The sequence below is a fragment of the Eptesicus fuscus genome, chromosome 8, assembly GCF_027574615.1.
Source record: "Eptesicus fuscus isolate TK198812 chromosome 8, DD_ASM_mEF_20220401, whole genome shotgun sequence".
Classification (NCBI taxonomy): domain Eukaryota; kingdom Metazoa; phylum Chordata; class Mammalia; order Chiroptera; family Vespertilionidae; genus Eptesicus; species Eptesicus fuscus.
The window spans coordinates 61859755-61874130 of NC_072480.1; the positions used below are offsets into that span (position 1 = coordinate 61859755).

Below are 14376 nucleotides of genomic sequence, written 5' to 3' on the forward strand. Positions count from 1 at the left end.
GTGAAGAGGATCTCATTATAGTTTTCACTTTCACTTACCTGTTGACTAGTGATGAGGAGCTCCTGTTCATATGCTTATTGGCCATTCATACGTCTTCCTTTGTGAAGTGTGGATTCAAGAATGTTGCCAATTTTTAACTGGTTTGTCTTTATTATTGATTATTCTTATTTGATTTGAATTAAATTATTTATATACATACAGAATGTTTATGTGTTTATTCCATTCGTCAAAGGAAGGAAATCACTGCCAAAGTGGTTACTCATCTTCAAATAGACTCAGTAAAGTATCAATACCTTTGTTTCAGAGTTTCACACCAAAACCAGAGCCAAGGCAGGTGTTGCTACCATCTGAGAGTGATAATCATTTGCAGATGCTACATATGGTATCTCTAATAACTCAGATTCTACATTATGTAGCTCTCTACATTTTTACAGTTTTGTGACTTAATCATTTCCTTCCTACAGTTGTTTAAATTTGTCTCTTCAAGGAGAAAAAAAAATCCCTGTGAGAATATAAGAATAATTAGTTTCTATGAACTGGATATTTGCAACAACTGTTTTTTTTTTAAGGTGGGGGAGCAATTTTCTTTTCGGGAGGGGGGGCGCGGGCAGGGCATAACCTTCTAAGTACACCACCATAGCTGTGAAATTTGAATGCTTTCATTAGCTTATATCAGGGTCATTACAGTAGTGACAGCTAAGGAATGTTAATACATACTTAGAAAATGTGTTTGTTAATGGCTCTCAGGCAAAGACTGTGACAGAGCTGCCCCTAATTCCATAAACATAAGGCATATTAATCCCTTTAGTTGACAGGTGCTTAAACGGGCAGATTGGATGAGTAATTGGGTTGTTCTCCTAATCCTTAGCTTTGAATATAAATGAGAAATATCTCGATGTTTTTATTTGTCTTCAGTAATGTCTTTAATTGATTTATTTTAAAATGAACTGTTTCTGTAGAATAGTGATTTCTTTCCACATCTGTTGTTCATATGAGAGGGGTTACAATTATAACATTTCTAACCCTTTAACACCCTTTCCAAATTCCATATAAAGGACTGGTGAAGTCATCCTCCAATTATTTCATTTTAAATAACATTATTTTGGGAGGGGAAAAAAAACACTATTCCCTAGGAATAAGACGAATCCCTTTGGAAGCTGCTCAGTGCCTTATATATGCCCTCAGGATACAATTTAGTGTTATATACTGTGTGACCTAAAAAAATTTAAGGTAGTTTCCAAAAGAGCCTTAATGTGCTCTCAGGAGGCATCACCTGGCCTGGAAAGACCCAGCTCAATATTCCTCTTTACTTGACAGTGAGAGAAATTAGTTAACATTTTAAAGAGTGGGCTGATATATTTCTGAACCTTTTGTTGCAGACTCTCATCTGTCAGTGTGATGAAGGATTGGGGAAAAAATTGGAATAAGTGAGAGTTGTGGCATGAGTGGAATGGAAGACATTTTATAGAGCAATGTAGGAAAAAATAGTTTGGAAAGAAAAGTTGGGGAGTTCTTCATGCCAAATCAGGCCAATCAGCCAAGAAACTCATGAAAGGTCAGCACCTTAAAAAATAGCAAAAAGGCAGCCAATACCTCACACTAGAGCCACAGTGAATCAGAGGATAGTGGAGTGCTGGGGGAATGAAGGTTGGGTAATAAATTGCGGTACTATATTCAGAGAGAGCCAAGGGAAGAAAATATCTTGTTTATGCATTTGCCCCCCAAGTTTAGGGTTCTTTCTACATTTTACTTCTATATACACCATCATTTGTACAAACAGATAGCTCTAAATTTTTAGTTGATTGGCATTTGTAATGTTAACAGATGTTAATGTTTTACTTTGGGGGAGGATGAAGGATATGAAGGTGTTGCTATATGTGGAAATATGTTGTTACCATGTTTGGTCATGGTTGATGGGAACTCCTAGTGGGAAGGATCCTTCCCACTTCATTTTTTTGCCTCAGGATCTGATACCATGTCTTGCTTCTAGACACATAAGGAACATCAGCTGATGGAATAAAATCTGATTCAGGAGCTTGCTAGCAGACTTGAGTACTTCTTAGTAATGACAGTTTTTTTGACAGACTAACTACTTCAAGCCCCTTTTCTATAATAGTAAGTACATCTATAGGGGTGATACATTTTCTATCTCCTTTGCTGGTGTAAATGGCCTTTCTTAATACAAAAAGATCGCCTATAACATTCTTTGGAATAACTGTTGCTAAATGGCCTGACAGTACTGAGAGGGACAAGTTTGGAATAGCAGTTCAGAGGATTATTCACATTTTCTTGCAAGTGCCTTTAGAGTGGCCTATAGTTACTTTATAAAGAGATCAAATTCATAAGCTATCAGGGCTGTTTACTTGTCCAGTAAATAAGAAAACCTTTGAACTTTGGAAACTTAGGACAATAGAAAATACAATTTTCAAGTTTGTTGAATAAGACTATAAACATTTCCCCCCCTTCCCCAGTTCATGTTTTAGCTGTGTGATTAATTTAGTTTCCTCGAAATTTGTAATCCTTTTACGCTAGGTTCCACAACGTTTAAGCCTCTGAAATACCAAGGACATTAGACTATTGTATTGATTTTGGATTAGAGCAGTTTAATTACAATTTCAACTTTTTCTAATCAGTTTTATATTTTTATTTAGACAATCTGGTATTACACATAGGTAATTATGACCTATTTAATATAAAAAAAAGGAAAAGAAAACATTCAATTTTGAAGAATATAAGACCTTGTACCATAATTCTTGGGCTCAGTATGCTGATTTTTTTTTCTTCTCAAATACTAGTGAATACAGCCAATACCTATTCCTGCACATTTTACATAGCTTCATGGAATTATAATAGCTTGTTTTTATGTCTGTGGAAAAACCAGTGCTATCCATTAGCTGTAAACCGGAACACTAAAGTGCTGTGTGAATCCATTTTACATTGGAACTTTGAAATTAACAGAATGTTTTAGCTATCATTTACATTTCACAACCAGGGAACTGTTCAGTGTAGACAAATCTAACAGTAAGATAGGAACTGGATCTATATTCATTCTCAATTTTCTTCAGAATGGCTTGTTTTTTAGAAATGCAAGTGCTCTTTTCAGGTCAAAGAATTATAAAATATAAAAGAGCAACACTGACACTTTATTTAAGCACCAGTAGCCCTGCACACAAATCCGTGCGCCAGTAGCTCACCAGTAGCTCCTTGCCTCCCTCCAGTAGCTCTCCGCCCGCTGTCCCACCCTTCTGTATCTCCCCCCTCCCCCCCTACCCTCATAGCTTGCTGCCCTGCCCCCTCCTGTAGCTCTTGCTACATTTGCATATTACATCTTTATTATATAGGATAATATGTCTTTGTGCCTTTGGGAGTGGGGAGGATGAAGATCTTTGAGTTCGGTAAAGGTGCATATCAGGTATTTAGAATCTTCAGTTGTCAGAACGTACTCTTAAATAGGTTTTTGATTTGATTGTAGAGGGAATCTCTTGTGATTCTCTTTTCATATTGACTTATTAGGTCAACATTAATTAAACATGTTCTGTAAACCAGATACATATGTAACTGTACATTTGAAATATAGTTTTCTTATTTTTAATGGAAACTGCATCCTAATAATTTCTCTCCATTTCAGTATCAAGATATTTGTATTAACAGTCTATAGTGTAGTGAGTTACAAAAAGTTACATTATTCATAGCATTTGACATTAAATACAGATAATGTTGAAATGAATATATTTGTTAAAATTGAAACTTAATGCAATAATTTGCTAATATTGAAACTTAAAATATTCTTTGTGAAATTTTAATCTTAAAAGAAGTGACTTATTTATAAAGTTTCTATCAATTTTATCTGATGAAGGATAAACTATAATTTATCTCTTCAGTGATAAATTCTTACATACATTTTTAGGCAATATAGCATAATAGTTAGATGTGAAGCTTGGCCCTGGATAAATTTGGATTATATTTTTGCTCAGTTATTCACTACCTTTTAAAATTTAGGCCAGTTGTTTAAGCTTTGTTTTTGTTTGTTTTTGTTTGTTTTTTAATAAATCTTTATTGTTCAGATTATTACAATTGTTTCTCCTTTTTTCCCCCCCCATATCTCTCCATCACCCGGTTCCCTCCCCCCCCCCCCGTTGTCCTTATCCATAGGTATATGATTTTTGTCCAGTCTCTTCCCATACCCCCCACACAGACACCCCTTTTCCCCCTGAGAATTATTAATCCACTCCCATTCTATGCCTCTGATTCTATTATGTTCACCAGTTTATTCTGTTCCTCAGATTTTTAATTCACTTGATTTTTAGAATCACTTGTTGATAGATATGTATTTGTTGTTCATAATTTTTGTCTTTACTTTTTTCTTCTTTTTCCTCCTTTTAAAGAATACCTTTCAGCATTTCACATAATACTGGTTTGGTGGTGATGAACTCCTTTAGCTTTTTCTTATCTGTGAAGCTCTTTATCTGCCCTTCAATTCTGAATGATAACTTTGCTGGGTAGAGTAGTCTTGGTTGTAGGTTCTTGCTATTCATCACTTTGAATATTTCTTGCCACTCCCGTCTGGCCTGCATAGTTTCTGTTGAGAAATCAGCTGACAGTCGTATGGGTGCTCCCTTGTAGGTAACTAACTGTTTTTCTCTTGCTGCTTGTAAGATTCTCTCTTTGTCTTTTGCCCTTGGCATTTTAATTATGATGTGTCTTGGTGTGGTCCTCTTTGGATTCCTCTTGTTTGGGGTTCTGTGCACTTCCTGAACCTGTAAGTCTATTTCTTTCACCAGGTGGGTGAAGTTTTCTGTCATTATTTCTTCAAATAGGTTTTCAGTATCTTGCTCTCTCTCTTCTGGCACCCCAAAAATTCGGATATTGGTACGCTTAAAGCCATCCTGGAGGCTCCTTATGCTATCCTCACACTTTTGGATTCTTCTTTCTTTCCGCCTCTCTGGTTGGGTGATTTTTTCTTCCTCATATTCCAGATCTTTGGTTTGACTCTTCGGGTGCGATGGTCTACTCTGTATATTCTTTATTTCAGACAGTGTATGCATAATTTCTGACTGGTCCTTTTCCATTTTTTTGGTATTCTCATTTAGGTCCTTGAAGGTCTCTTCAAGTTTCTCAGCGGTTTTTAGAAGATTCTGGAGTAACCTTATAAATATGGTTCTGAACACTGTGTCGTCCATTAGTTTGCTTTCATCTATCTCTCCTACTTGTGACATACTTCGATGTTTCCACATTTTGGCTGCCTCCCTGTGTTGATGGAGTGGCTTTGTGTGGTCAGTGACCTATAGGGGCCGGTAGCTCAGTTTCCCCAATCACCCTAGGTGGTCGCTCTTGGTACTCCCCTTTGTGGGCTGAGTGGAAAGTCTTGGTGTAGTTAAAAGCCCTGATTGCTGTTGGGAGGAATTGACCTCCGGTCCAATTGGTTGTGAGGGCCTGCTGTGTCTATAACGGAAGAATTGCTGTGCTGGAGACACAGTAGGGCTTTGGTGCTCACTGAGTCTGCCTCTTGAATGTGTCCCTTATGAGCGTGGTTGAAATCTGGTGTCATCCACACCGACAGAAAAGTCACTCTCACTCTCCGACCAATGGCCGAGAGTCCTGTAGGCGTCTGGGTCCCCCGCGTGTCCCCAGAAACTGAAGTTCAGAGTGGTTGGGATTGTTGGTATCACTGGCGGGAGTTGATCTCCACGCCAGTTGGCTGTGAGGATCAGCAGTGTCTCCGCTGGGAGAGCTTCTGTGCTCAGCTTGGATGGGACGGAGTCTCAGGGTGGTGCAGACAAGCTTTGGTTTCCCATCTGCTCCGCCCTTAGAGGGGCGGTTTCTCTGTGCCCGAATTAATGGCTGTGCGCCTCTGAGAGAAGGCAGCTTTCGAGCCTCTCCCGCTGACTAACAGACCAGTTTCTCCTTAGCTGGGGCTGGATTTCAGTGCAGACCCGAGGTTTTGTTTTCCTCCCAAAAGAGAAATCCAGTCACTGGGAGGGCTGTGCTCAGCTTGGATGGGGAGGAGTCTCAGAATGGCGCAGACAAACTTGGTTTCCATCCGCACCACGCTAAGAGGGGCGGTTTCTTCGTGCCCGAATTAATGGCTGCGTGCCTCTGAGAGAAGGCTGCTCTCAAGCCTTGTCCGCTGCCAAACAGCCCAGTTTCTCCCTGACCGCAGCTGGATTTCAGTGCAGTCGGGAGGTTTTGTTTTTCTCCCAAACGAGAAAGCTAGCCACGCAGCGTCTGTTGCCCTCCCTCTCCGTGCTGCAAGTAAGCCTGCCTCGTATTCAGCCGCCCGCCCTTTCCGCGCTCAAGGATCTCCGCACCTCCACAGCTCCTGAGGCTCAGTGTCCCCCTCTCTTTTTTTCTCTAGTTGTAGGTTTTCCACTCTGCCAGCTTTCCGGTGGTTCTGGACGGTGTGCACTCTGTTTTCTAGTTGTAGTTTCAAAATTGTTGTGGTAGGCAACAATTAGGTGTTTACCTTATGCCGCCATCTTGGTTTCTCCTAAGCTTTGTTATTATTATTATTTTTTAACTGATGAAATGGGAATCATAATAATATTTATCTCATGGAGTTGTGATGATTAAATAAGCAATAACATATAAAGTGCCCAATACTGAGCACATATTAGGAACTCAATAAATGTTTATCTTTCATATACCATATTTGGCACAGTATATTGCATGTACTCAAAATTACTTATTGAATGAATAAGTCATTGCTTTGGGGTTTTGAAAACAAAATTGATTCTGAAACACCAAGCTGGATAGGTTGTACTCACTTTGGTAATCTATTAAATATATCCCTGAATAAAGTTTTAATGAATTAAATCAATAAGTAAGATTTTTGATGACCTAGTGAAATCAAGAAACTGTGCTAGTTGATGTGGGACATGTAAAGCAAAGTAAGAAATTGTCCTTGTCTGTAAGGAAGTTACATTACAATTACAGAGGGGGGAATAAGACCTGAAAAATTTAAGAATAATATTGAATTTAAGTAACAGGAGAAATGATAAAAGACAATTACAAAAATTTTAATAAGTGACATAATTAAGAATTTTAGGAGTTAAATAAATTTTCAAACCTCAGGATTCAGGAAAGATTTAGTAACAACTCAAAACTTCAATATTGATAATATTTGGGATTTTTAGCATTGTTTTCAATACTGATGATGGTAAATGTATTCTATTCTCCCCCTAGTATTCATATTTCAAAGTAGATAGTGTATAAATAAAGTACAATATTTATGCCTCGCTTCATAAGGACCAACATGGTATAGTTGGATATATAAAAATGAATGAAAAATATTTCCCGGCCAGGAGCACATTGCACAAATACACACAGAGCTAAAATATGAGATGCAGTATGATAAGTTTATTCAATTATCATATCCTAAATCAGGAAAGAAACTGAGCATCATTTATATATTACACTATTGAATAGGTAGTGGTTTGCTAGGGATACAAAGGTGTAGCTCTGACTTTCAGGAGACAGCCTAAAGCGGGGAGGGAGTTGAGTAACAGATAGGCCTACAAATACAGTATCGAGACAAAAATGCTCTAATAGAATTTTTTTTCAAATGCTCTGGAAAGCCAGAAGAATATGTCTCTTGAGCAACTATAAGAGAGAAATAAAGAGGAACAAAAGATGAGTATGAGTAAACAACAATGACCTCTAATGGGGAAATCATGGAAGACTTCCTGAAGGAGAAGGTATTTGAGTTGAATTTTGAAATGAGGTTATCTCAATGAATTCCCCAAATGGAATATATTTGTTCATATCTAACATACGCACGGTCAGATTTGTATGTGGAATCTGGGACAGAATACTCCATAGTTATATTCAACTTCTAGCACTGTGTCTGATCATAGTGGCTGTTAATAAGTATTTGGTTGAATAAATTTACATTGTGCATAATAGAAGCAAGCTGGGGTTAGAATAATGCTGAGCAGTGCTCCTATTTCTCATTTATCTTTGTATTCCCTATAGTGCCTAATTCAGTATTTTACACATTGCAGGTACTCCAGTATTTGTTAAATTTATGACTTTTGCGTTGAGATTGTTGGTAGTTAGGCTTATGTGGTAAGTAAATATGTCAGAGTTTTCCCATGGCTGATGTGTCAGAGCATATGCTAAATTTGAGAATGTGTTTGTCATTGTGTTACTAGCATAAGATGAAATACAGATCAATAAAACAAACAATAAATAGGAACTTCTATTTATCCAGTGCTTCTCATTTCCCGTGTGCTGTGATAAGAATTTCATATGAATCATCTCTAATCTTTAAAATGATCTGCAAGTAGATCTAGCTCTGTTTGCAGACAATGGAATTCAACATCAAGAAATAAACTGACTTATTCAAGGACACAAAATCACTAAGACCTGAAAACGAGTCCAAAAACAGAAAACTCCTAAAAAGTTCTATTACACACACAAAAATAGTGTATGATAATATGGTCTTTAAAACAAGTGCAAAAATAAAGGTGTAATTAATAAGTAGAAAATGAGGTTAGTTTTAGTGGTGAATAAGTTTCATTTCTACCTCAAATATTTTTTTAAAGTAAATGCCAAATGAATAACAGAATTAAATGTAAAAAAAGAAAAAGAAAAAACAGGAATTATAAAAGCACCATAAGGCTAATATTTTCTTCATAAAGAGGAAAAGGTATTCTGTGTAAAAAAGCAGTGAGCCGAACAATGAAAATAATGATAGATATGTCTACATAAATATTTTAGCTTCTACAAATCAAAAGAATAAAAAGATACCATGCACAAAGTTGTAAAACAAATGGCAAATTGTAAAAACACAAAACATCTATCAGTAGATTAAATCCATGATATTGTAATATAATATAAGATATAATGTGAAAAAACAAATTTCACAATTAAAAATGGACAGAAGAAATTAACAAGTAATTTTCTAAAAAATGCAAATGAATAAGTATGTAAAAACATGTACAACCTTACTGATATTAAATAAAATAAAAATTAAGTAAAACAAATTAAAGACATAGTTAGATACCTCATATTACATAAATATCAAGCTGATAGTGATTAAAAAAAAATCTTTGCCTTGGAGATAAATTATGGGAAAAGCACTCTAATATGTTGTTGAGATATTTTTTTGCGGTATTACCTCCAATTGTGTTAAATTATAGTTTGTTAGTTATAATGTTCGTTAGCCAAATTATTCAAGTTTTAGCCAATGGAATGTTAGTTAGCTACATTTAGGTATAATATTTAAGGACATAAGAAGTGCCTCCTAACCTTCTGTTCAATAAATAAACATACATATAAAATATATCACCTTGTTAAAATAGCAATAAAGATAAATAGAAAGTCTACGAACAAATGCATTTAAATGCTAATCATTGTGGCAAAAGTTTAGTTATATTATGAAGGTCATATTTCCCAAATTCCCTATAATTAAGAAATGATAGGAAAATAAAACTATATATATATTTAAAAAAGTAATGAGAAATACTTTGCTACACAATTTAAAATTATAAGTGAACCTTGGCACTGAGTTAAGAATGAAGATATTGAATTTCCAGATGAAAGTTCTTCAACCTCACTATCAGAGAATACACAAATCATCATTGGTGGGGGAAAATCAAAACAAAACATGCAACTAAGTGAAGAACAACTAGAGTTCAAGGGTAAAACTGCGATGCATGTAGTAAATTATTCTAGAAGAAAGAAAAGTCTTTTAGAAAGATCTACATGTTGAAGGTAATGACTAGTTTCAAAATTTAATGAAACTAGGCAAAGGTTTTATTTGGAGACTAGACCACAGATCCCCCTAACATTCAGTGAAGTGAGGAGCTGCTTCTCTAGTGCTGCCTGCCAGGGAGGGAGCCGGTTCTTTTGAGAGGAATGCTTCTATGTCAGACACAGGAGTCAAAGAGTTGTCATGGAAAATATATTAGGACTTAAATGGGCTGAAATGGGGAAAAGAACAGGGTAAGCGGAGGAAAGATATTTGCCAATACTCAGATAGAGTGATGATGTAGCAAATTCTGGGAGTGTAAGAATTTTGGTGGGGCTGCAGCCAAAAGAAAATGTGGGGAAGTAACAGGAGATGAGTAACCTAAGTGAACAAGGTCCAATTCCTGTATTGAATCAAGATTTCATCTTGCAAGATATGAGAACCAATTAAGGTTGCATAGAGCAGGAGTGACACACTAAGATTTATGTTGCAGAAAGGCTGCTCCAATACCAACCTGGAAGATGAATTGGTCGGAAATCTGATTAGAGGCAGGACAGTTAGATATTGCAGAAATTCAAGTGAGAAATAAAGATGGGGACAAAGAAAGTGGCAATAGGAGGAACAGAAGATGGATTTGAAATGTTAAAAAGTGATAGGAACAATAATACTAGATGAAAAATGAATAAGGGAGGCGTTATTGATAGGCAAGATTAAGATGACCTGAAGTTTCAGGGTTAGGTCACAGGGGATTGGTGGTGCTCTTTGTACAGAAAGGAAATGTAGGAGGAGAAACAGATTAAGAAACAGAGAAAGGTGGTACACATGGTGCAGATGAGAGATATTTCTAAGAAGACAGTCCCAGCAGTGGACTGAAATGTCTTTGGGGCCCAAGATGGCAATCTAGATTGGAGTTAAAAATTCCAAGTCAAGGATGGGAATGAGAGCATATCCTAGAGAGAGTTTTTGTAAAGAAAAATGGCCTTAGCCGGTTTGGCTTAGTGGATAAAGCATCGGCCTGTGGACTGAAGGGTCCTGGTTTGATTCTGATCAAGGGCACATGCCCGGGTTGTGGGCTCGATCCCCAGTAAGGGGTGTGCAGGAGGCAGCCAAACGATGATTCTCTCTCATCATTGATGTTTCTATCTCTCTCTCCCTCTCCCTCTCTGAAATCAATAAGAAAGTAAAAAAAGAAACAAAAGAAAAGTGGGTGGCTGATGTAATTGTGAAAAAATCAACAGAGAATAAGATGGATTAAGAAGGTTCTTGAATAGAAATAAATGGTCAAGTGTAATATGCAGAGAGCTGACAGGCAAGTTAATAGAATCTATTGTATAAGTCATAAATAAGATAATTTCCACAATAAGATAGTGTCAAAGCCACAAAGAAAATGAGTGAAAGACGTATTGGCTGGTTTCAATTGGATCTCTTTGATTCAGTACTTTGTAGGCATTCAATAAAGTATCTCCAGGTCAGTTTTTATAAGAAATACATTTCATTAAAACCTACAAATTTCCATTTTGGAATATGTCTTTGTATATGTAATTTATATGTACATATAAATCTCTATATATAAAGAGCCAGGGTCTTTAACAACCAAACAGACGACGGGTCAATACCCCAGCCCTCGGGCTCCATTGATCAGGGAATGGCTAATGGAAAACCAACCGGGTCCCTCAGGCTCCAATGAATCCGTGGCAGCAGCAACTGGTGAGCAGGCAGAAGGCAGACCTCTTGGTCCCTCCCCCGGCCCACAGGCTCCCATTGCTCAGGGGATGGCTAACAGGAAACCAGAGTGAGTGGTGCAGCCGGGGACTGGTGAGCAGCTGGAAGGCAGGCCTCTTGGTCCCTCTTCCTGACCCTCAGACTCCAATCAATTGGTGGCGGAGGCGGGGCGGAACTGGGGAGAACGGAGAGAAGGGAGAATTCCATAAGATGGCTGGTGCCAAGATATTTCTGAGTGACTGCCTGGCGTGTGACAGTTGTGTGACTGCAGAGGAAGGAATCCAACTTTCTCAGCAGAACACCAAGGACTTCTTCCGTGTTCTGAACCTGAATAAGAAATGTGATACCTCACAGCACAAGGTGCTGGCAGTGTCCGTGTGTCCTCAGTCTCTGCCTTATTTTGCTGCTAAATTCAGCCTCAGTGTCACTGATGCATCCAGAAGGTTCCGCAGCTTCCTCAAAAGCCTTGGGGTGCACTGTCTTTGACGTGTAGATAGCTGCGGACTTCAGCATCCTGGAGAGTCAGTAGGAATTTGTGCATCGGTACTGCCAGCACCGTAAGGAAGAGCCCCGGCTTCCCATGCTGACCTCCGCCTGCCCCAGCTGGGACCAATATGCAGAGCATGTGCTGGGTCACCCCATCACCCCCACCTCTGCACGGCCACGTCTCCCCAGCAGATCATGGGCTCTCTGGTGAAGGATTACTTCACCAGATGGCAGAACCTGTCCCCAGACAAGATTTTCCACGTCATTGTGGCCCCGTTATGTTATGACAAGAAAGTGGAGGCCCTTTGAGATGATGTTCCCACAGCTTTGCATAGTTCCCAGGGTGCTGACTGCGTGTTAACCTCAGGTGAAATTGTCCAGATAATGGAGCAAAGTGACCTCGCCTTGAATGACGCCGCCGTGGACACTCTGTTTGGAGACATGAAGGAGGAGGAGGTGAGGCTCCACGAGGGTGCCAGCTCCGACGGGCACCTGGCACACATCTTCAGGCACACGGCCAAGGAGCTGTTCAGTGAGGACGTGGGGGTGCTCACCTACCGCACCCTGAGGAACAAAGACTTCCAGGAGGTCACCCTTGGAAGGGACAGAGAGGTTCTGCTACGCTTTGAGGCTGCTTACGGCTTTTGGAACATCCAGAAGTGGTCCTGAAGCTGTAGAGGGGCAAGTTCCCCTGCCACTTTGTGGAGGTCCTGGCCTGCGCTGGGGATGCCTAAGCGGCAGGGGCCAGGCTCAGGCGGAGGACAGGCGTGCAGACAGGGCACTGCTTCAGCAGATGGAAGGCATCTATGCTGCCATCCCGGTGTGGCCCCCGGAGACCAGTGCCCATGTGCAGGAGCTGTACTAGGAGTGGCTGGGGCGGGGGGGGGGGGGCAGTGGAAAGAGACTCCCCCTGGGCCCAGGTGGCCCTGCACACCACCTAGCAGGGCCCAGGGCAGCCTGCCAGGACATCAAGTGGTAAAGGTCCAGCAGACGCCCTGCCTGCAGGCCGTGTGAAGAGGGGTGTCAGACACATGAAGGAAAGGCTTAGCATCTCTGTCATCGCTTTGGTTTTCAGAATTCCCTGCTCCCCATCTGTCAGCTCCCTCCCTCTGCAGGGCGCTGTCATCATCACATGGGTGCAACTGGAATATTGTATCTCGAGAGGATTGCCCCAATGTACATATCCTTTTACAAGAATGGAGACAGACTACTGTCCTTTAGGCTTAAACCCCCCGCCCACCCCACCCCACCCCAGAAGTGTCTTGCGAAGAGCTGAGACTTGGTTCTGCCCACGCGCCTCAGAGAGATTGGATAAGGAAATGGCCCGGTTTGGCTCTGACTTTACCCACTTATGTTACTCTTGAAGGTGTCTTTGCCACAATGTGAATAAACTGCCACCTTTTGGAATAGGGGCTCATACGAAAGTCTGCATTCCCAACTTTTCTTGAAACAGATCTATGTTCTTGCAGCTGTGGCCACCATCCTGAGATCAGGTCCTGTCGACCAGGTCCTGTTGCTGGGAATCAGGGGGCATTGGAGTGGTGCCCCCCCCCACCCCGTGCCCTTTTACATTCAGGGATTGAGCTGAACTCACTTTGGGGGAGGCCTGGCAAGGGTGACAAGTGTCACAGATGGAAGGATGGAGAATGGAGAGGCGGACACCCTGCTCGGTCCCTCCCTGGTTGGGGTCAGGTCAGGCAGATGAAGGCCGGCCAGCCCACCCCACAATTGGGTGAGATAGCGTCCTCTGTGTCCACCTCTCACCCCATGGGCCCGGCCACTCCCTCAGCTCCGGGCAGCCCTCTGCATTCCACACTCTGCCCTCACATGCTGCTTGCCCTAAGTGAGAAAGAAGAGAGTCAGTTGGCCCACAGACAACTACACAGAAAGATAGGGCTCACGGCTGGCGAGTGCAGTGGCAGTGGCAGGAGCCTCTCCTGCCTCCGTGGCAGCACTAAGGAGCAGCGAGTTGAGTGGTAAGGAGCAGTGAGCAGGCGGGTAGTAAGGAGCGAGGGGTCCCCGACTACGAGAGGGATTTCCAACTGTCAGCTTTGGCGGACATCTCCTGAGGGGTCCTGGACTGCAAGAGGGTGCAGCCTGGACTGAGGGACGCGCTCCCCCCTTCCCCCCCCCCCCCCCCGCCGAGTGCACAAATTTCATGCACCGGGCCTCTAGTGTAAATATAAGCCTTAGACATAGTATTAACTAATATTTATTACATAAACAATTGAATAGAAAAAGTAGAAAGAATGAAATATAGAGATAACTCTCACGTGGTTTTTCTCCCCACCCTTCCCCAAATCACAGTCTCCCTCTGTTACTTTCTACCTTCTCCTGAGAATGATAATGTGCTACCTTTGTTTTAGGCCTAGATAACATGTCCATTGATGTGCATATTATATGATTCTTCTCTTATTTGAAAGGCCTTTTTGAAGTGATGCTTTCTGTGTTTTACTGTCATTATCAGCTCACATTGT

The 14376-nt window shown here is 40.6% G+C and overlaps 1 protein-coding gene and 1 pseudogene across 1 annotated transcript in view; both read left to right on the plus strand.

The window, feature by feature from the left end:
- HS6ST3 (heparan sulfate 6-O-sulfotransferase 3) overlaps positions 1 to 14376 on the plus strand; it is a 702271-nt gene that overhangs the window by 317528 nt on the left and 370367 nt on the right. The gene's annotated exons all lie outside the window — the stretch shown is intronic.
- LOC129150075 (nuclear prelamin A recognition factor-like) overlaps positions 1 to 14376 on the plus strand; it is a 77128-nt pseudogene that overhangs the window by 56555 nt on the left and 6197 nt on the right.